General features: G+C 41.6%; 1 protein-coding gene and 1 non-coding gene across 4 annotated transcripts in view; both read right to left on the reverse strand.

Moving 5' to 3' along the window:
• The window catches only part of ARHGEF12 (Rho guanine nucleotide exchange factor 12), a 1204049-nt gene that overhangs the window by 63217 nt on the left and 1118857 nt on the right, over positions 1 to 21975 (reverse strand). The window lies entirely within an intron of this gene.
• LOC128639294 (U5 spliceosomal RNA) lies at positions 1797 to 1908 on the reverse strand. Its single transcript, XR_008399163.1, has one exon. It is a non-coding gene; the product is annotated as a U5 spliceosomal RNA (small nuclear RNA).

The raw sequence follows: 21975 nt of genomic DNA on the forward strand, positions 1-21975 counted from the left end.
TACATCGAAGCCCGTGGGCTGCAAGAAGGTCTGAAAGAGAGATCTGGATGCAAGTTTAACCCTGCGTGCTGTTTTGCACTAAGAGCGGGGATATCACACTATTTCTACAATATAGCGGCCGCTATACTTCGTCTGTCAAGTTATCCTGACCAATAGGATTTTCCTCTAGAGACGACGCCTCCCGACCAGTGACGTCACGGGACACGCATACGCCTCACGGAGGTGGTATTACACAAACAGACGGTACTTTGGAAGGTAACACGGGTAAATCGTACCTAGAAATGATCCCTGTTTTTTGTGATCGTTTTGAGGGCCCAAGTTTCTTTATCTGACATATTCTATCATATTGGCAACAGTAGTCATTTGTTTTTTACTTGTGTTTTAATACATCGGAGACGTCCGATTTTTTAATGTCTTTAAATTTATGTATTCTATCTTTACAGGCTCTGTATTACATTTGAGTGTTTCATTAAACCATATTTGCATAGCAAGTCGTATACCTCACATTGCACTATTATTGCACCTTTAGCTTTTTTAGCGCTTCTCCTATATTTTTTATTCTTTGATTGTTTTTTTCCCCTAACGTTAGGGACTTTAGGGTTGGAGCAGCTTGGTGTCTCTTGCGCACACTATAACATATCTGGATACTATGGAATGCCAAAAAGACCCCAAAACGAAACCAGAACAGATCACCCACACACAGGCATGGAGTGTAAGGCTGTATACAGACTCAAAAGGTCAAGTACTGAACTAAGAACCATCCGGCCACTACGGCTGGCCCAGTAGAATAGTCTAATTCTCCAATAAAAGAGAAAAATATTCGCCCATAGGAACAGATGATGTCCCGGAACCAGGAACTGGGTAGTCCCGAACTAGTCCTAAGGGATCTGGATACAGTACCCTAAAATGTCCAGTCAAGACAAGGATCAAGACAAAAAAGCCCGGACACCCGGAACTGGCTTTCCACAAGTAATAACCCCTGAGGAACCACCGGGTTACCCCATCCGAAGCAGACTTTGCACCACAGGCGATGCAATGAGAGTCATATCCATGCCACCGTGGACACTGAACTCTCACGTAAGTGTCCCAGACACAGAGTGCTTAAGACACCCACAGCGGGATACAACTCCCAACCTAAAGGGTGCTAGGCAATGATGAAAGGCCACACAGCTACTCTGGTTGACTCTAAAGGCTCTAGGGACAACACCCACTAAGTCCAAAGACTAAGGAAACGTACAAAAGAACAGAGCTCAACCCTTACATTGATTGAGAAGAGAACAATAGTCTCCAAGATACTCACAGGTTCCTCTTCCTGGAAGACCCTACAGCTCGAGGAAACAATGAATGAACGAACATCCTAACCCCTGGCGGGTGAAAACCCAAAAAAGTAGGGGCGAACACAGGAAAAAAGGAGACAACCTAATTTGCAAATCTCCAAAATATGGGAGCAGACGAGATCCCGGAAATAGAAAAAGCCAAAAGGCCCTAAACTTCCTGAAACAGATGACCAGAAGGTCAACCCCAAGGAAAGGGGACAAAAAGGCACAATCAGCCTCAACCCGAAGGAAGAGATACCGTCATCAAGTCAAACAGAGTCCAAGAGGATGATCTCTCAAAAGAGAAGACGAGAAAAAAGTTACCCAGTGTAATCCTTAGCAGGATACGCTCTGGACCCCCGCCAACAAATAGGAACAGGACAGTGAGGACTGAGTACAATCCCCTGATGCCCCACCCAAAAGAAGAAACGAGAACAAGCCTGACTTCTGGGACAAAAGGCCTCCTTCTACCATGTTTTAGCCCTGTATGGGCAGAGCCTCAAAAATGTATTGAAACTCATGGAAGTTCCACTTCACGAAAACTCTAGCAAAAAGCGAAAGCATTAATCGATCCGAAAAGAAAGCAAAGAATAATGAACTCCTCATCCGAGTGAGCAACTCACCACCCAATCAGGTCAGCCAGTTACACCGGCACCACGTGGATGATATAGACCATAAGGAACAGAAAATAGCGACGAGCCTGCTACATAGGGCACTCAAAATTGACCCAGGCCACAGAAAAATCGAGACCCCAATAGGAATCGACAAAGGATTTAAAGACATAATGTACTAACACCTTAACATGCGACTTCCTCGGAAGAGAGAAATATTTCCCAACGGAAAAATAACAGACATGAGAGCTTCTTAAAAAATAAAATAAAAATACATCCTAACCGGATCAAAGAAAAAGAGGGCAGCACCCGCAGGTGAACACCCAAGAAGAATGGGCACACTAACAGGACCAGCCAATCAGAGACCCAATTCTTCCAAAGCTCAGAACTGGAATAAGATGCACAAAAAAGAAAAGTAAATTGGAGACGACAAGGAGATTAACTTCATCCCCACACGTCTAATCCAGCTTGCCGTCTGGAACAGAAGACAGAGGATCCCTCAATCTATTAGGACTGGGATCCTCCAGCACCGCCAAAACATGCCGCAGCAGGACACTAATGTGCACTAGTCTATAACTAAAAGCAAGACATACCTCAGCCGGGGCAACTGACGACCCCGAGGGTTGGACCCCTGAAGCTTCAGAGGAAATCACTTCCCCAGATGATCCTACACCTGACGAGCCCTGGTTAGCAGAACGCAGACAGTATCTCAGCAACACCTCCCTCTCTGGAAGATGTAAATGCTCCAACGACATAGATATGGCCATGCGGAACCATGCCATAACCTCTGGAGGAAACAAGCCGCCTTCCGGAGAAAGGGTAACAGCATTAGGGTCACCAGCTTGCGTAGCCAAAGTAGGTTCTAGGGGACGCGCCGCATGGTATATGGGATCCCCAGGGGCGGATGGCTCGCGGACTCTAAGTTCCATGTTTCGGGAGAAGACAGCACTCTAAAGCGGCATTCGGAACATAACTGATGGGCATGAATTACCCAGGCCATTTTAAACTCAGAGACACCCGTCTCCAAAAAATCAGAACCCTCCATAACTTGGTGATAAAAATTATGGATAGAAAAAATAGGAACGGCACCATACACCCCCCAATGGCTGGGGTACTCACCACCTCCTGTGAACTAGACAACTAGTGAAACAAACCCTCTCTGTTACCACACGGTCAGGAATATGGAAATAGAGACAGAACGTGACCACTCCTAGTTACAAGGTACCCGTGCAGGCCATAGAAAAGCGCACCAAGGTCACCAGGGCCGCACAGCCTGACAAAAAAACATAATTTATGCTTACCTGATAAATTCCTTTCTTCTGTAGTGTGATCAGTCCACGGGTCATCATTACTTCTGGGATATTACTCCTCCCCAACAGGAAGTGCAAGAGGATTCACCCAGCAGAGCTGCATATAGCTCCTCCCCTCTACGTCACTCCCAGTCATTCGACCAAGGACCAACGAGAAAGGAGAAGCCAAGGGTGTAGTGGTGACTGGAGTATAAATTAAAAAATATTTACCTGCCTTAAAAACAGGGCGGGCCGTGGACTGATCACACTACAGAAGAAAGGAATTTATCAGGTAATCATAAATTATGTTTTCTTCTGTTAAGTGTGATCAGTCCACGGGTCATCATTACTTCTGGGATACCAATACCAAAGCAAAAGTACACGGATGACGGGAGGGATAGGCAGGCTCTTTATACAGAAGGAACCACTGCCTGAAGAACCTTTCTCCCAAAAATAGCCTCCGAGGAAGCAAAAGTGTCAAATTTGTAAAATTTGGAAAAAGTATGAAGCGAAGACCAAGTTGCAGCCTTGCAAATCTGCTCAACAGAGGCCTCATTCTTGAAGGCCCAAGTGGAAGCCACAGCTCTAGTAGAATGAGCTGTAATTCTTTCAGGAGGCTGCTGTCCAGCAGTCTCATAAGCTAAACGAATTATGCTACGAAGCCAAAAAGAAAGAGAGGTAGCAGAAGCCTTTTGACCTCTCCTCTGACCAGAGTAAACAACAAACAGGGAAGACGTTTGTCGAAATTCCTTAGTTGCCTGTAAGTAAAATTTTAGAGCACGGACTACATCCAGGTTGTGCAGTAGACGTTCCTTCTTCGAAGAAGGATTTGGGCACAAAGAAGGAACAACAATCTCTTGATTGATATTCCTGTTAGTGACTACCTTAGGTAAGAACCCAGGTTTAGTACGCAGAACTACCTTATCCGAATGAAAAATCAAATAAGGAGAATCACAATGTAAGGCTGATAATTCAGAGACTCTTCGAGCCGAGGAAATAGCCATTAAAAATAGAACTTTCCAAGATAACAACTTTATATCAATGGAATGAAGGGGTTCAAACGGAACGCCCTGTAAAACATTAAGAACAAGGTTTAAACTCCATGGTGGAGCAACAGTTTTAAACACAGGCTTAATCCTGGCCAAAGCCTGACAAAAAGCCTGGACGTCAGGAACTTCTGACAGACGTTTGTGTAACAGAATGGACAGAGCTGAGATCTGTCCCTTTAATGAACTAGCAGATAAACCCTTTTCTAAACCTTCTTGTAGAAAAGACAATATCCTAGGAATCCTAACCTTACTCCAAGAGTAACCTTTGGATTCACACCAATATAGGTATTTACGCCATATCTTATGGTAAATCCTTCTGGTAACAGGCTTCCTAGCCTGTATTAAGGTATCAATAACTGACTCAGAAAACCCACGTCTTGATAAAATCAAGCGTTCAATTTCCAAGCAGTCAGCTTCAGAGAAGTTAGATTTTGATGTTTGAAAGGACCCTGCATCAGAAGGTCCTGTTTCAGAGGTAGAGACCAAGGTGGACAGGATGACATGTCCACCAGGTCTGCATACCAAGTCCTGCGTGGCCATGCAGGTGCTATTAGAATCACTGATGCTCTCTCCTGTTTGATTCTGGCAATCAATCAAGGAAGCATCGGGAAGGGTGGAAACACGTAAGCCATCCTGAAGTCCCAAGGTGCTGTCAGGGCATCTATCAGGACTGCTCCTGGATCCCTGGATCTGGACCCGTAACGAGGAAGCTTGGCGTTCTGTCGAGACGCCATGAGATCTATTTCTGGTTTGCCCCAACGTCGAAGTATTTGGGCAAAGACCTCCGGATGAAGTTCCCACTCCCCCGGATGAAAAGTCTGACGACTTAAGAAATCCGCCTCCCAGTTCTCCACTCCCGGGATGTGGATTGCTGACAGGTGGCAAGAGTGAGACTCTGCCCAGCGAATTATCTTTGATACTTCCATCATAGCTAGGGAGCTTCTTGTCCCTCCCTGATGGTTGATGTAAGCTACGGTCGTGATGTTGTCCGACTGAAACCTGATGAACCCCCGAGTTGTCAACTGGGGCCAAGCCAGGAGTGCATTGAGAACTGCTCTCAATTCCAGAATGTTTATTGGCAGGAGACTCTCCTCCTGACTCCATTGTCCCTGAGCCTTCAGAGAAATCCAGACGGCACCCCAACCTAGAAGGCTGGCGTCTGTTGTTACAATTGTCCAGTCTGGTCTGCTGAATGGCATCCCCCTGGACAGATGTGGCCGAGAAAGCCACCATAGAAGAGAATTTCTGGTCTCTTGATCCAGATTCAGAGAAGGGGACAAGTCTGAGTAATCCCCATTCCACTGACTTAGCATGCACAGTTGCAGTGGTCTGAGGTGTAAGCGTGCAAAGGGTACTATGTCCATTGCCGCTACCATTAAGCCGATTACCTCCATGCATTGAGCCACTGACGGGTGTTGAATGGAATGAAGGGTGCGGCAAGCACTTTGAAGTCTTGTTAGCCTGTCCTCTGTCAGGTAAATCTTCATTTCTACAGAATCTATAAGAGTCCCCAGGAAGGGAACTCTTGTGAGTGGAACGAGTGAACTTTTCTTTTCGTTCACCTTCCATCCATGTGACCTTAGAAATGCCAGTACTAACTCTGTATGAAACTTGGCAGTTTGAAAGCTTGAAGCTTGTATCAGAATGTCGTCTAGGTATGGAGCTACAGAGATTCCCCGCGGTCTTAGAACCGCCAGAAGAGCACCCAGAACCTTTGTGAAGATTCTTGGAGCTGTAGCCAATCCGAATGGAAGAGCCACAAACTGGTAATGCCTGTCTAGGAAGGCAAACCTTAGGTACCGGTAATGATCTTTGTGAATCGGTATGTGAAGGTAAGCATCTTTTAAATCTACAGTGGTCATGTACTGACCCTCTTGGATCATAGGTAAAATTGTCCGAATAGTCTCCATCTTGAACGATGGAACTCTTAGGAATTTGTTTAGTATCTTTAAGTCCAGGATTGGTCTGAAAGTTCCCTCTTTTTTGGGAACCACAAACAGATTTGAGTAAAACCCTTGTCCCTGTTCCGACCGTGGAACTGGATGGATTACTCCCATTAACAAGAGCTCTTGTACGCAGCGTAGAAACGCCTCTTTCTTTGTCTGGATTGTTGACAACCTTGACAGATGAAATCTCTCTCTTGGAGGAGAGTATTTGAAGTCCAGAAGGTATCCCTGAGATATTATCTCTAGCGCCCAGGGATCCTGGACATCTCTTGCCCAAGCCTGGGCGAAGAGAGAAAGTCTGCCCCCCACTAGATCCGATCCCGGATCGGGGGCCCTCAATTCATGCTGTTTTAGGGGCAGCAGCAGGTTTCCTGGTCTGCTTGCCCTTGTTCCAGGACTGGTTAGGTTTCCAGCCTTGTCTGTAGCGAGCAACAGCTCCTTCCTGTTTTGGTGCAGAGGAAGATGATGCTGCTCCTGCTTTGAAATTACGAAAGGAACGAAAATTAGACTGTCTAGCCTTAACTTTGGCTTTGTCCTGAGGCAGGGCATGGCCTTTACCTCCTGTAATGTCAGCGATAATCTCTTTCAACCCGGGCCCGAATAAGGTCTGCCCTTTGAAAGGTATATTAAGCAATTTAGACTTAGAAGTAACATCAGCTGACCAGGATTTTAGCCACAGAGCCCTGCGTGCCTGAATGGCGAATCCTGAATTCTTCGCCGTAAGTTTAGTTAAATGTACTACGGCCTCCGAAATGAATGAATTAGCTAGTTTAAGGACTCTAAGCCTGTCCGTAATGTCGTCCAGAGTAGCTGAACTAATGTTCTCTTCCAAAGACTCAATCCAGAATGCTGCTGCAGCCGTGACCGGCGCAATGCATGCAAGGGGTTGCAATATAAAACCTTGTTGAACAAACATTTTCTTAAGGTAACCCTCTAATTTTTTATCCATTGGATCTGAAAAAGCACAGCTATCCTCCACCGGGATAGTGGTACGCTTAGCTAAAGTAGAAACTGCTCCCTCCACCTTAGGGACCGTTTGCCATAAGTCCCGTGTGGTGGCGTCTATTGGAAACATTTTTCTAAATATCGGAGGGGGTGAGAACGGCACACCAGGTCTATCCCACTCCTTAGTAACAATTTCAGTAAGTCTCTTAGGTATAGGAAAAACATCAGTACTCGCCGGTACCGCAAAATATTTATCCAACCTACACATTTTCTCTGGTATTGCAACTGTGTTACAATCATTCAGAGCCGCTAACACCTCCCCTAGTAATACACGGAGGTTTTCCAGCTTAAATTTAAAATTTGAAATATCTGAATCCAGTCTGTTTGGATCAGAACCGTCACCCACAGAATGAAGTTCTCCGTCCTCATGTTCTGCCACCTGTGACGCAGTGTCTGACATGGCCCTAATATTATCAGCGCACTCTGTTCTCACCCCAGAGTGATCACGCTTACCTCTTAGTTCTGGTAATTTAGCCAAAACTTCAGTCATAACAGTAGCCATATCCTGTAATGTGATTTGTAATGGCCGCCCAGATGTACTCGGCGCTACAATCTCACGCACCTCCCGAGCGGGAGATGCAGGTACTGACACGTGAGGCGAGTTAGTCGGCATAACTCTCCCCTCGTTGTTTGGTGAAATTTGTTCAATTTGTACAGATTGACTTTTATTTAAAGTAGCATCAATACAGTTAGTACATAAATTTCTATTGGGCTCCACTTTGGCATTGCAACAAATGACACAGGTATCTTCCTCTGAATCAGACATGTTTAACACACTAGCAAATAAACTTGCAACTTGGAATACAATTCTATTAGAATATTATTAAAAACGTACTGTGCCTTTAAGAAGCACAGAAGATCTATGACAGTTGAAAATTAATAAATTGAAACAGTTATAGCCTCAATCTTTGTAAATAACACAACTTTAGCAAAGGTTTAATCCCATTAGCAAAAGACAACTAATTCTGAAAGCAGGAAAAAATTACAGAATAAACGTTTTTTATCTCAGTCAACTATAATCTCACAGCTCTGCTGAGAGAAATTACCTCCCTCAAAATAAGTTTTGAAGACCCCTGAGTTCTGTAGAGATGAACCGGATCATGCAGGAAATACAATGAGCTGCTGACTGAAATTTCTGATGCGTAGCAAAAGCGCCAAAAAACGGCCCCTCCCCCTCACACACAGCAGTGAGAGAGAACAGAAACTGTCAGAAAAAAGATTAAGCAACTGCCAAGTGGAAAAATAGTGCCCAAACATTTATTCACTCAGTACCTCAGCAAATGAAAACGATTTTACATTCCAGCAAAAACGTTAAACATAATTTCTTATTTATTAAAAAGCTTTATGTACTTCTTACAGTGTAATTCTAGTGAAGTACCATTCCCCAGAATACTGAAGTGTAAAGTATACATACATGACATTATATCGGTATGGCAGGATTTTCTCATCAATTCCATTGTCAGAAAATAAAAGCTGCTACATACCTCTATGCAGATTCATCTGCCCGCTGTCCCCTGATCTGAAGTTTACCTCTCCTCAGATGGCCGAGAAACAGCAATATGATCTTAACTACTCCGGCTAAAATCATAGTAAAACTCTGGTAGATTCTTCTTCAAACTCTGCCAGAGAGGTAATAACACACTCCGGTGCTATTTTAAAATAACAAACTTTTGATTGAAGATATAAAACTAAGTATAATCACCATAGTCCTCTCACACATCCTATCTAGTCGTTGGGTGCAAGAGAATGACTGGGAGTGACGTAGAGGGGAGGAGCTATATGCAGCTCTGCTGGGTGAATCCTCTTGCACTTCCTGTTGGGGAGGAGTAATATCCCAGAAGTAATGATGACCCGTGGACTGATCACACTTAACAGAAGAAACGGCCATTATGTTTCGATACAGCCACGAGCCCAAGCTTCACTACACATTAGCAGAGAGAATCACATAACAAACATGATTAAAAGTCCCCCCTGTTCAATAACCCCCTCAGGAGATATTAACCCTTGATTTCATAAAGATAAAGAAGTCCTACTGAGACCCTGACTTCTTCGTTTACATAACATTCACATCTTTGAAGAAAAATGAAACAATCTTACTGGAATCTACACGTGGAACAGGAACACGGCCCTTCAAGTGTGACAGATAGTAGCTTCGCTTCTGACATGGACTTGGGTGAAGAAAGCAGGCAGCGAAACTCATCAACGCTGATTGCTAAGGAGCTGTTAACATGAGTCAGGATGGTTTTGCAGAAAACTCTCCCTGCATCTCCGGAATCTAACATTCATCCATGCTCTCACTGAGAGGCTGGAAGGATTACTTAAAACTCCCATTTTGAGGAGTACTACCCACCATAAGAGACTATATTAAATCTTCCAAAACTTCTCTGTCAACCTCCTGTGACGAAAGGCAAAGAATGACTAGGGGATGAGGGAAGTGGGGGAGGTATTTAAGCCTTTGGCTGTGGTGTTTTTGCCTCCTCCTGGTGGCCAGGTTCTGAATTCCCACAAGTAATTAATGCAGCTGTGGACTCTCCCCGTTTAGGAAGAAAAATGGATGTAACTGGGGTGCTTGACTAAGCTATTTGTAAGTAAGAGGCAAGATGTGACCATTTTATCTGATTTTAGAATCTAGTAAATGATGTCTGGCTAATATTTATATATTTAATTTAGCCTAAATTAGATTTTATTTAGATGCAAAAATTATTTCACAGTCATATAGAGCTGCTGCACCCTCAAATTGTCAGGTATAGCCAAACTGCATTTAGGAGACCATAATGATTGAAATGCACTGTTAGATATGTGATCTCCCAGTAGAGCTGTCCAAAGCATATTTACTGGGCACATCAAACGCTCCACCAATTACATTTCCATTAGATGCATCTAGTATTTCCCTCCTCCTATTCTGGGGAGAGAAGGCCCAACACTGTGGAAATTTTTGAATTCCCACTGAATTCCTGCAATTGAATATTTTCCCTTCTCATTCTACATATAACTAAAAACAAAACATTTGTATGGGATGATGTGGTGCCTTGAAAGATCTGAAAGTTTCCCACATTTCTGACAGAGGGCTCTCTAAATCAAGAATATTTTCTTTACATTGTAGTGGCTGGTTTCTCTTCCTGCTTGATTTTCTAGAGAACACTCATAATTGTGTCTAACTGAAGAAAGGTGGAAGAATCAAGGTATTTGCAGTGAATACTGACTACTGATTGTTTGGAATCCATAGATGTACCTCTTAAAGTTGTGTCTGGATATCTTTAAGTTGAAATTAGGTTGGCCTCATCTGCAAACTTACTTGTGAAACACTGCTTCTGTGAGGGACTAGTTTCCCAGATGTAGGGTCCAACAAGAGAATGCTGGCTTCCGAGGTGCACACTCAACATAATGTGAAGGCAAGAGAAAATGTCCCACCCAAGCTTTGCCGGTTGTGTCCTCCATCCGTTGGTGAATGATAAACGCAAATGCCCCAAAAATGGGAGTGCACAGTTAGTAATTCTTAGCAAATTAAATAGTGCCGAATAGACCAAACAGGGAGAATGATTTATGATTAGACTAAGCTTTTGGAGTCCTCTGACTGCTTTTACAACACTGCCTCAAGTGAGTTTGGCTAGCATAGTTATGACTATTCATTCTAGGTGATGTCAACTGTTCCACGGTTACCACATATGAAAATGAGTGAAAGGAACTAAAGTTTTAGTTGCTATCATACAAGCCTATAGTCTGAAAACAGCTTTTTAAGAGCTTCTAATAAATAAATTTGAGTCTGAAAACAGCTTTTTAAGAGCTTCTAATAAATAAATTTGTTATTTTTAATTTTAATTTTACACTCCTGGCTGGTGCTTCGTTATTTTGTACATAAAAGTCATAACTAAAGTGCTAAAAAGTACACTAACACCCATAAACTACCTATTAACCCCTACACCGTGGCCCTCCCGCATCGCAAACACTAAAATAAAATGATTAACCCATCATCTGCCGCTCCGGACATCGGAGCCACTATAATAAACATATTAACCCCTAAACCGACGTACTCCCGCATCGCAAACACTAGTTAAATATTATTAACCCCTAATCTGCTGTCCCTAACATCGCCGCAACCTACATTACTGTTATTAACCCCTAATCTGCTGCCCCCAAAATTGCTGCCACTATAATAAAGCTATTAACCCCTAAACCTAACCCTAAGTCTAAACCTAACACCCCCTAACTTTAATGTAATTAAAATAAATCTAAATAAAACCTACTATTAATAACAAAATAATTCCTACTTAAAACTAAATACTTACCTGTGAAATAAAACCTAAGCTAGCTACAATATAACTAATAGTTACATTGTATATAGCTTAGATTTTATTTTTATTCCACAGGCAAGTTTGTATTTATTTTAACTAGGTAGACTAGTTAGTAAATAGTTATTAACTATTTACTAACTACCTAGCTAAAATAAATACAACGTTACCTGTAAAATAAAACCTAACCTGTCTTACACTAACACCTAAACTTACACTACAATTAAATCAATTACATTAAATACAATTAACTAAATTACAAAAGAAAAACACTAAATTACACAAAATAAAAAATAAATTTTCAAATATTTAAACTAATTACACCTAATCTAATAGCCCTATCAAAATAAAAAAGCCCCCCAAAATAAAAAAAACCTAGCCTAAAATAAACTGCCAATAGCCCTTAAAAGGGCCTTTTGCGGGGCATTGCCCCAAAGAAATCAGCTCTTTTACTTGTAAAAAAAAAAAAAAATACAAACAACCCCCCAACAGTAAAACCCACCACCCACACAACCAAACCCCCCAAATAAAAACCTATCTAAAAAAACCTAAGCTCCCCATTGCCCTGAAAAGGGCATTTGGATGGGCATTGCCCTTAAAAGGGCATTTAGCTCTTTTTCAGCTTAAACCCTAATCTAAAAATAAAACCCACCAAATAAACCCTTAAAAAAACCTAACACTAACCCCCGAAGATCCACTTACAGTTTTTGAAGACCCGACATCCATCCTCAACGAAGCGGCAGAAGTCTTCATCCAAGCGGCAAAAAGTCCTCAACGAAGCCGGGAGAAGTCTTCATCCAAGCGGGCCGAAGTCTTCATCCAGACAGCATCTTCTATCTTCATCCATCCGATGCAGAGCGGCTCCATCTTCAAGATATCCGGCGCGGAGCATCCTCTTCTTTCCACAGCGACTGAAGAATGAAAATTCCTTTAAAGGACGTCATCCAAGATGGCGTCCCTTGTATTCCGATTGGCTGATAGAATTCTATCAGTCAATTGGAATTAAAGGTGAAAAAATCCTATTGCTCATGCAATCAGCCAATAGGATTGAGCTTCAATCCTATTGGCTGATCCCATCAGCCAATAGGATTGAGCTTGCATTCTATTAGCTGTTCCAATCAGTGGGTGTTAGGGGTTAATAACTTTAGTAAATAGAGAGGAGCGCCAAAAAGAGGCAGGGTCTGATATATGTAATGCTAGATCTTAGGTTCGTATAGCATTTATTGAGTGTTAGGAAGGTCTCTATGTGTATGTATCATAGGAATAAATCTAGAAGTTTGGTATAGTATATATGACACAAAATGTTTATTACAATTAGCACGAAAAGCGTATACAGTGTCGCACAATAAAAACAAACGTTATATAGTTAAAACAATTAGATATATAATTAAAACTATTAAATACAATCTCACAGATTAAAAACGACAGTTAAGTACATGGATCCATGTGGCCAAAATTCTAAGAAGATATGGCCTAAGACAATCTAAAAATAAATAAATAAATATAGTTGTCTGATTGTGATATGGTAAGTTGTCTCACTGGCGTATTTTGCACAGTGATATAAGTACAGAAATGTCACTTTAACATAACATGTGTGGTAGGTGTGATGTGTAAATAAGTGAGCTTGGTGATAAATTAAATATATGAGGTTATATAAAAGTATAAAAAAAAACCCGTCTCAAATGAGATTTACAATAGCTTGTCGGAGAGCACTTAAAGTATACACCACAGATAAATCCAAGTACAAATGTGATCCGAATATTATGTGTGTACAAAAATATATGCGTGTATAAAAATAAATAATAAAGATAAAGACAAAATCTCAAAAAACTTAAAAACCTTTTCTGCACAACTCAAAAAATTTTGTGAGCAACAAATGTGTGCACAAATCAACCAGTGTAAACTAAAAAAAACATTTCTGAGGTATATATGTCCCTAGAATTCAGTCCATATGATGAAATGATCCTTTGAAGCTCCTGAGTTGGAATCCTAAAGATATATATAAGTGGAAGTCCTATAAATGCATTGAAGATCCAATTGTGAAAAAAATTATGAAAAAATATATAAAAAATATAAAAAATGTGAAAATAATGTGAAAGTGTAATCGTATAAAAAGTGATGAGTCACAGATGAAAAATAATGAAAAAATGAAAATAAAAATAATGATACTCCGGAAATTCCTCAAGACCTATAAGAAAACAAATACTAACATAGTGTGATACTGTTTAGGTATTCTTAAAAATAATAGGAATATAACTCACCATCTATTTTGTCAACGCGTTTCGGCCTGCCAAGGAGGCCTTTCTCAAGACTAATAGATGGTGTTGGTGAGCTCAAGCTTATAAACCCTTGATTGACCAATCATCTCTATGTTTGTGGCGCCAAAATTTAGCGCCAAAAGCGTTGAACCGGAAGTGATATACCGGAAGTTATCACATGTCTTTCCGGATGTTTCATTCCGTTTTGTTATTTAATTCTTTTCTATTTTTTTGGCCATTTTTTAATGTTTGTTATTATTTACTGTGGGTATCTATAATTATCTCTTGTAGCAGTTCTTATATTGTCTTTACCTGTTGTTTTGCTGGGTGCCGTAGTTGTTATGGACCGGAAGTGCTCAAAGAGATATGACTTCCGGTGTGATTCGCTATAACCGGAAGTGTCAGAGGAGAGCATTTCCGGTTCCATCTATATGTTTATGTTCAATTGCCGCCACATCTGCTCTCTTGGTGCAAACCGCCCACCCGGTCTAGATCGATATAATCTTGCTACCTATACTATAGGTGTCAAGTGTGTGTCAGTTGCTCTAGAAATAGGGAGTACCATTTGGCCAAATCCCTTCCGGTGTTGCTACCCAGAACCGGAAGTCAAGAGCAGCATCCCAGTCTCTATCCTATATTGCCACAAATAAAGATCTGATTGGTCAAGATCGTAATACAAGACTTCACAGTTCCTGCACATGTTGTGTACAAACCTTGCTATGCAATCGTGTTTTCGCACAATTGGTTGGCATGTGTCACTTCAAACACTTGCACTGCATGTGTGTAGTCCCATGTATGGGGCCACACACAACCACATGCTCTCTAATTCCAGAGACAGTTCGCTATAGATCCGAGACCTTAGCCCATAGGTCTATAGTTATTATATCATATCAAAAACAGAGTTCCGTTTTATATACAGTTAGTTAACATGTGTCATTCCAGATATTTACAATATATACACAATAATATACACAAAAAATATGATTTTTTAAAATCGGAGAGCATCTTTCCACAAATTTGCTATATTTTGTTTGTTTGAGTGAAATACTCATTGTTGGATGTATGTTGAATGCTTTCCTTAGGTTTTATATGATCTATTGTGTGAGATGTTGGAGCGAGAGAGAGACTTATCCATCAATCTGAGAGGTGGAATAAAGTTGTGTTAAGTATCAGTGGCTGTGTGATGGGTTACATCATGTCCCTTTTACTTTAGGTGCCCAAGGGGAGTGAGAGTATATTAAAAAATGAGAACGAGTAGAGATAGAGGGTAATGAAGAATTCCCCTCAATGAAGTGTCATCTTTTATTCACTGATGGTATCCTACGTGGCATAATGTAGAGGGATATTTCTATGAAACCCGAAAGCGTGAGCATAGGAGCAAGAGGAGACCTGTCAGCTAGAGGGCATCATGATGTGACAATGGGACAGGTTTCTTTGCGCTGTTGCAGCAGATGAAACATAGATATGGGACAACACAAAAGTAGTCAGAACTCAGAGGCTAGACAAGGCATACTATTGTGTGCTGGGTGTGGTTTTTCCATTTTGAGGGGGAGCCTCTGATTATAATTAGTCTCAAATATGTTCTAAAGTTGTCTAGAGGGGTGTGCATTCGTCCTTTTAGTGTTCGTATGGTTGTATGTTCACTTTAGACTTAGGAGATGGGATAAGTCTTCCTTGTTGTTTAGACCTTTTGGATAAAGGCAGTCGAGGTCAAAGATCCATCTTGACTCCGCAATCAGAAGCTTCTTTTCATAATTCCCTCCTCTCCAATTTGGTTTTATTGTTTGGATCCCAAAGTAGCTGAGGTCTTTTATGTTTCCTCTATGTTTGTTGGCAAAATGTCTGTATAGTGCCGTGTCTGTGTTGCCATGCTCAATTTGTAGTAGTAGTCCATCATATGGACTGAATTCTAGGGACATATATACCTCAGAAATGTTTTTTTTAGTTTACACTGGTTGATTTGTGCACACATTTGTTGCTCACAAAATTTTTTGAGTTGTGCAGAAAAGGTTTTTAAGTTTTTTGAGATTTTGTCTTTATCTTTATTATTTATTTTTATACACGCATATATTTTTGTACACACATAATATTCGGATCACATTTGTACTTGGATTTATCTGTGGTGTATACTTTAAGTGCTCTCCGACAAGCTATTGTAAATCTCATTTGAGACCGTTTTTTTTTTATACTTTTATATAACCTCATATATTTAATTTATCACCAAGCTCACTTATTTACACATCACACCTACCACACATGTTATGTTAAAGTGACATTTCTGTACTTATATCACTGTGCAAAATACGCCAGTGAGACAACTTACCATATCACAATCAGACAACTATATTTATTTATTTATTTTTAGATTGTCTTAGGCCATATCTTCTTAGAATTTTGGCCACATGGATCCATGTACTTAACTGTCGTTTTTAATCTGTGAGATTGTATTTAATAGTTTTAATTATATATCTAATTGTTTTAACTATATAACGTTTGTTTTTATTGTGCGACACTGTATACGCTTTTCGTGCTAATTGTAATAAACATTTTGTGTCATATATACTATACCAAACTTCTAGATTTATTCCTATGATACATACACATAGAGACCTTCCTAACACTCAATAAATGCTATACGAACCTAAGATCTAGCATTACATATATCAGACCCTGCCTCTTTTTGGCGCTCCTCTCTATTTACTTTATACATCTTATTAACCTAGTGGGTGTTTTGGGGGACCCACCACAGACAGGAGCAAGAGGTCACCAAACGCAGCGCTGTAAGATCTCAATATTTCCAGTTAATAACTTTAGTATAGTGGCGCCGACGTTGGGGGCGGCAGATTAGGGGTTAATAAGTGTAATGTAGGTGGCGGAGACATTGGGGGGTGGCAGATTAGGGGTTAATAAATTTATGTTGGTGGCGGCGACATTGGGGGCGGCAGATTAGGGGTTAACAAGTGTAGGTAGGTGGCGGCAGTGTCGGGGTGGCAGATTAGGGGATAATAAGTGTACTGTAGGTGGCGGCGATGTCGGGGTGGCAGATTAGGGGTGTTTAGACTCAGGGTTTATGTTAGGTGTAAACATAAATTTTGTTTCCCCATAGGAATCGATGGGGCTGCGTTACAGAGCTTTACGCTCCTTTATTGCAGGTGTAAGGCTTTTTTTTCAGCCGGCTCTCCCCATTGATGTCTATGGGAAAATTGTGCACGAGCACGTAAAACCAGCTCAAAGCAGTGCTGGTATTGGAGTGCGGTATGGAGCTCAACTTTGCTCTATGCTCACTTATTTATTGCCTGCTAATGCCGGGTTTTCGCAAACCTGTAATTGCAGCGCTGTAGGGAGGTTAGCGGTGGCAATAACTTGCAAGTTAATACCGAGCAGCTCGTAATCTAGCCATTAGTATCATCTGCAAAAATAGAGATGTCCCTATTTAATCCTTGCTCCAAGTCATTTATAAAAATATTAAAAAGGACAGGGCCCAGTACTGATCCCTGGGGGACTCCACTGATTACCTTTGTCCAATCTGAGTATGATCCATTTACTACTACTCGTTGCTCCCTATCTTTTATCCAGTTATTTATCCATGAGTTAACATTTTAAGCTATTCCCAGTCCCTTAATTTTGTGCATTAATCTCTCATGTTTGCCAAATCTAAGTATATCACATCAATTGATTCCCCTTTATCTATATTTTTACTTCCTTCCTCATAGAATCTAATTAGATTAGTTTGACATGATCTATTTCTCATAAAACCATGCTGATTAGAACTCATAATCTTGTTTACACAAATATGCTCATCAATATTATCCCTTATAATCCCTTCAAATATCTTCCCCACTATTGATGTCAGACTAACTGGTCTATAGCTTCCTGGATCATCCCTGCTTCCCTTTTTGAAGAGTGGCACCACCACGCCAATCCTCAGAGACCATGCCTGAGGATAATGAGTCTTGAAAAATTAAGAGTAGAGGTTTGTCTATAACAGTGCTAAATTCCCTTAACACCCTTAGGTGAATTCCATCTGGGCCTGGAGTTTTATTTACCTTAATATTATCCAGTTTTTTCCTGATACCCTCTATACATAACCCAGTTAATGGTATGGACTGGCATGTTCTAGCTTGTTTCAAATTATCGTCCATTGGTTCCTCTCTTGCGTATACTGAAGAAAAGAACTGGTTTAGTACCTCAGCCTTCTCCCTGTCACTATTAATCATGCTACCCTCCCCGCATTTTAATGTACCTATATTATCCTATAGGCATATAGACTGAAAACCCCATTCTCTGAAGAATCAAACGCACATCTTCATTCTTTAACCACCTACCACGGAGGCAAAGTAAAGACTGTATGTGTGAGGTGGAAGGGGTTTTATAGAGCTCTTTGGGGTTTGTGACTCTTTGCCTCCTCCTAGTGGTAGAGAAGAGTAATTCCCATAATTAGTAATGTATCTTGGACTCTCACCACCTGTATGAAAGAAACTGATTTTTTTAATTGAGCAGATTTTTTTTTTTTATATTAAAAAATTTGTAATGATGCTTTTAATTCTTATCGTACATGCTCACTAGTAGCTGGTGTCTCAAAGTGTGCATAGAAAAAGCCTGTGCTCAATTTTATAATGTAAGTAAACTGGAAATAAACTTATAACTGAATGCTGTAACTGCCAACACTATGAATGCAAGAACATTTATGTCATGAAGTAGAGGAAGACAAACATCAAGGAAGGAACACATATAGATATGCACATACTGACTTTATACCAAGTATATTTTTTTGATGACATTCAATTAAATGTTAATTTTCATGCTTGTAAAAGGTGTGTCCACTAATAGAGACGAGGAAGTTCTTCCTATCCACTGAATAAATGACCTCTAGGGATCACAGAAATACATTTACAGTCAGTATCGGCATTACATTTATGCAACTTTAAAAAAACTTTTTCATAAGAGAATATATTGAAATGTATTTAACAACTGATATATCATAAACTTTTTTTGGTTTAAAGGGAAAGCCATGTCAAAATTAAACTTGATTAAGATAGAGCATGCAGTCTTAAACAACTGTTCCATTTACTTTTTTTGTTATCAAACTTTGCACAATAATTTTAGATGCACACTCAGAGGTATTAGGTTGCCAGTATATACACTCACCGGCCACTTTATTAGATGAAGGAGGATTAGGACACAAGGAAGGAACAATAATTTCTTGATTAATGTTACGATTCAACACCACCTTAGGGAGGAATCCTAGTTTAGTGCGTAAAACCGCCTTATCAGCATGAAAAACCAGATAAGGGGGGGACACATTGCAAAGCAGAAATCTCAGAAACTGCGCGCAGAGGCAATAGCCAACAAAAAAAGAACCTTCCAAGATAACACTAGGAACAAGATTGAGACTCCAAGATGGAGCCCCAGATCTAAACACAGGTCTGATCCTAGCCAGAGCGTTAACAAAAGGACTGCACATCCGGAAGCTTGGCCATTCTTTTGTGCAGTAACATCGACCGGGCCGATATCTGTCCCTTCAGGGAACTAGCAGATAAACCCTTCTCCAGTCCATTCTGGAGAAAAGCTAACATTCTGGCTACCTTCACCTTATGCCAGGAAAAGACACACTCTTCACACCAGTACAAGTAAGTCCTCCACACTTTAAGGTAGATACGACGAGTAACTGGCTTTCAAGCTTGAACCAGAATGTCGATAACACTCTCAGAAAATCCTCTCTTGGCTAAGACTAAGCGCTCAATCTCCACACGCAGTCAGCCTCAGAGAATCTAGATTTTCATGAGCAAAGGGACCCTGTATCAGAAGATCTCTGTGACAAGGTAACCTCCACTGAGGAGATGAGGACATCCACACCAGATCCGGAAACCACGTCCTTCGCGGTCACGACGGAGCAATCAGAATCACTGATACTCGCTCCTGCTTGGTGCGAGCCACCACACAAGGGAGAAGCGGTAATGGAGAAAAAAGATATAGGAGTCTGAACCTCCATGGTACTGATAGGGCATCTATCAGTTCCGTCTGAGAATCCCTCGACCTCGACCCGTACCTGGGTAGCCTGGTATTGAGGCGGAATGCCATGAGATCTATCTCCAGCGTGCGCCACTCGCTACATATTTCTGCAAACACCTCGGGGTGAAGAGACCAAACCCCTAGATGAAAAGATTGCCTGCTGAGGAAGTCCGCTTCCCAGTTGTCCACACCCGGAATGTGGATCGCTGACAGCTTACATCTGTGAGTCTCCGCCCACTCTGAGATACTTCTCTCATCGCCAAGGAGCTTCTCGTTCCCCCTGATGGTTGATGTAGGCAACCAAGGTTATATTGTTTGATTAGAATCTGATAAACTGGGACAGGCCAAGTTTTCAAGGCATTGAATATTGCCCGGAGTTAAAAAATATTGATCAGAAGGGAGGACTTCTCCTGAGTCCACAGACCTTGTGCATTCTTGGCACCCCAAATGGCTCCCCAGCCGGAAAGGCTTGCATACGAAGTTACAATCTCCCAGGACGGTCTCAAGAATCACGTGCCTTGGGACCGATGATCTGGACAGAGCCACCAGGAGAGCGAGTCTCTCGACAGGTTGTCCAGCACAATCTGTTGAGACAGATCTGAATGGTTGCGGTTCTATTGTCTCAACATGCATAGTTGTTAGGGTCTGAGATGGAATCTGGCAAAAGGAATGATGTCTATACAAGACACCATGAGTTCGATCACCTCCATACACTGAGCCTGGGGGGCAAGACATGCAGAAGTTAGCTTGCAACGTTTCTGATCTGTGAGGAATATTCTCATGGATATGGAGTCTATTATTGTTCCCAGGAAATTCGACCTTGTACTTGGAGTAAGAGAACTCTTTTCCAAGTTTATCTTCCATCCATGTGATCGAAGAAGATCGGGAAGGGACTACAAATGTTCTTCCGCTAGATGAAAAGATGGTGCCTGTACCAAGATATCGTCAAGGTAAGGTGTGTTCTGGCAACGGCTAGAAGAGCTCCCAGAACCTTCGAAAATATCCTTGGAGCAGTAGCTAGGCCAAACGGAAGAGCTATGAACTGGAAGTGCTGGTCCAGAAAAGCAAACCTCAGAAACTGAAAATGTTCCCTGTGTATCGGGGACGTGTATCGGGACATCTTTCAGGTCTATTGTGGTAATTAACTGTCCTTCCTGAACCAGAGGAAGGACTGACCGAATTGTCTCCATTTTGAAAGAAGGAACACTCAGAAACTTGTTTAGGCACTTTAGGTCCAGAATTGGACAAAAAGTTCCCTACTTTGGAACCACAAAATGTTTTGCATAAAACCCCAAAACCTCTTTCTGCTGTAGGTACCGGGATAATTACTCCTAGAGAGGAGAGATCCTGTACGCAACCCAAGAAGGCAGCCCTTTTTTCTGGTCTTGTAGACAGACTGGAGAGTAGAAATCTGCCCCTGGGTGGGTGAGACTTGAATCCTATCCTGTATCCTTGAGATACAATCTCCAGGACCCAAGGATACTGAACATCCTGGAGCCAAGCATCTGAAAAAGGAGACCGTCTGCCCCCTACTTGATCCGATCCCGTCTGTTTGGACTTATTCCAGGACTGAGCCGGCTTCCAAGTACCCTTGGGCTGCTCGGACTTGGATGAGGATTGCTGTCGTCGTGATCTGTCAGACTGAAAGGAACGAAAATTAGACAATTGCCGTCTCTTAGGCCAATTTTTCTTGTCCTGCGGTAGGAAGGCACCCTTCCCTCCGGTAACCGTAGAAATAATGGAGTCCAGGCCTGTACCGAATAAAATCTTCCCATTAAAAGGAGTCTGGATTTAGAAGTCATATCCGCAGACCAAGACTTCAAACAGAGAGCCCGGCGGGCAAGGACTGCAAAGTCAGAAGCCTTTGCATTTATGCAAATAATCTGCATATTCACGTCACAGATGAAAGAGTTAGCAATTTTAAATCTAAAGGAGGGTTCCACTGCTGAAGAAAGTTTAGAAACTGAAGTCTCCGACTCAGAAAAATCACCCTCTGAAGCCACAGAGGTTAACTCATCCTCGGATAGCTGGGACATAGTAGCTAAATCCGATAAATATTTAGATGACTAAGTCAGGAGAACTATGTTTAACCTTTCTCTTGCGTTTGTTAGAGGGAGGTAAGGCACTCAGGGCCGCAGACACCGCTAATTGTAACTGCGCTGTAAAGTCAACTGGGAAAAGGCCAACTCCGAATGGAGGG

This window comes from Bombina bombina, chromosome 8 (genome assembly GCF_027579735.1).
Source record: "Bombina bombina isolate aBomBom1 chromosome 8, aBomBom1.pri, whole genome shotgun sequence".
NCBI classification, from domain to species: Eukaryota; Metazoa; Chordata; class Amphibia; order Anura; family Bombinatoridae; genus Bombina; species Bombina bombina.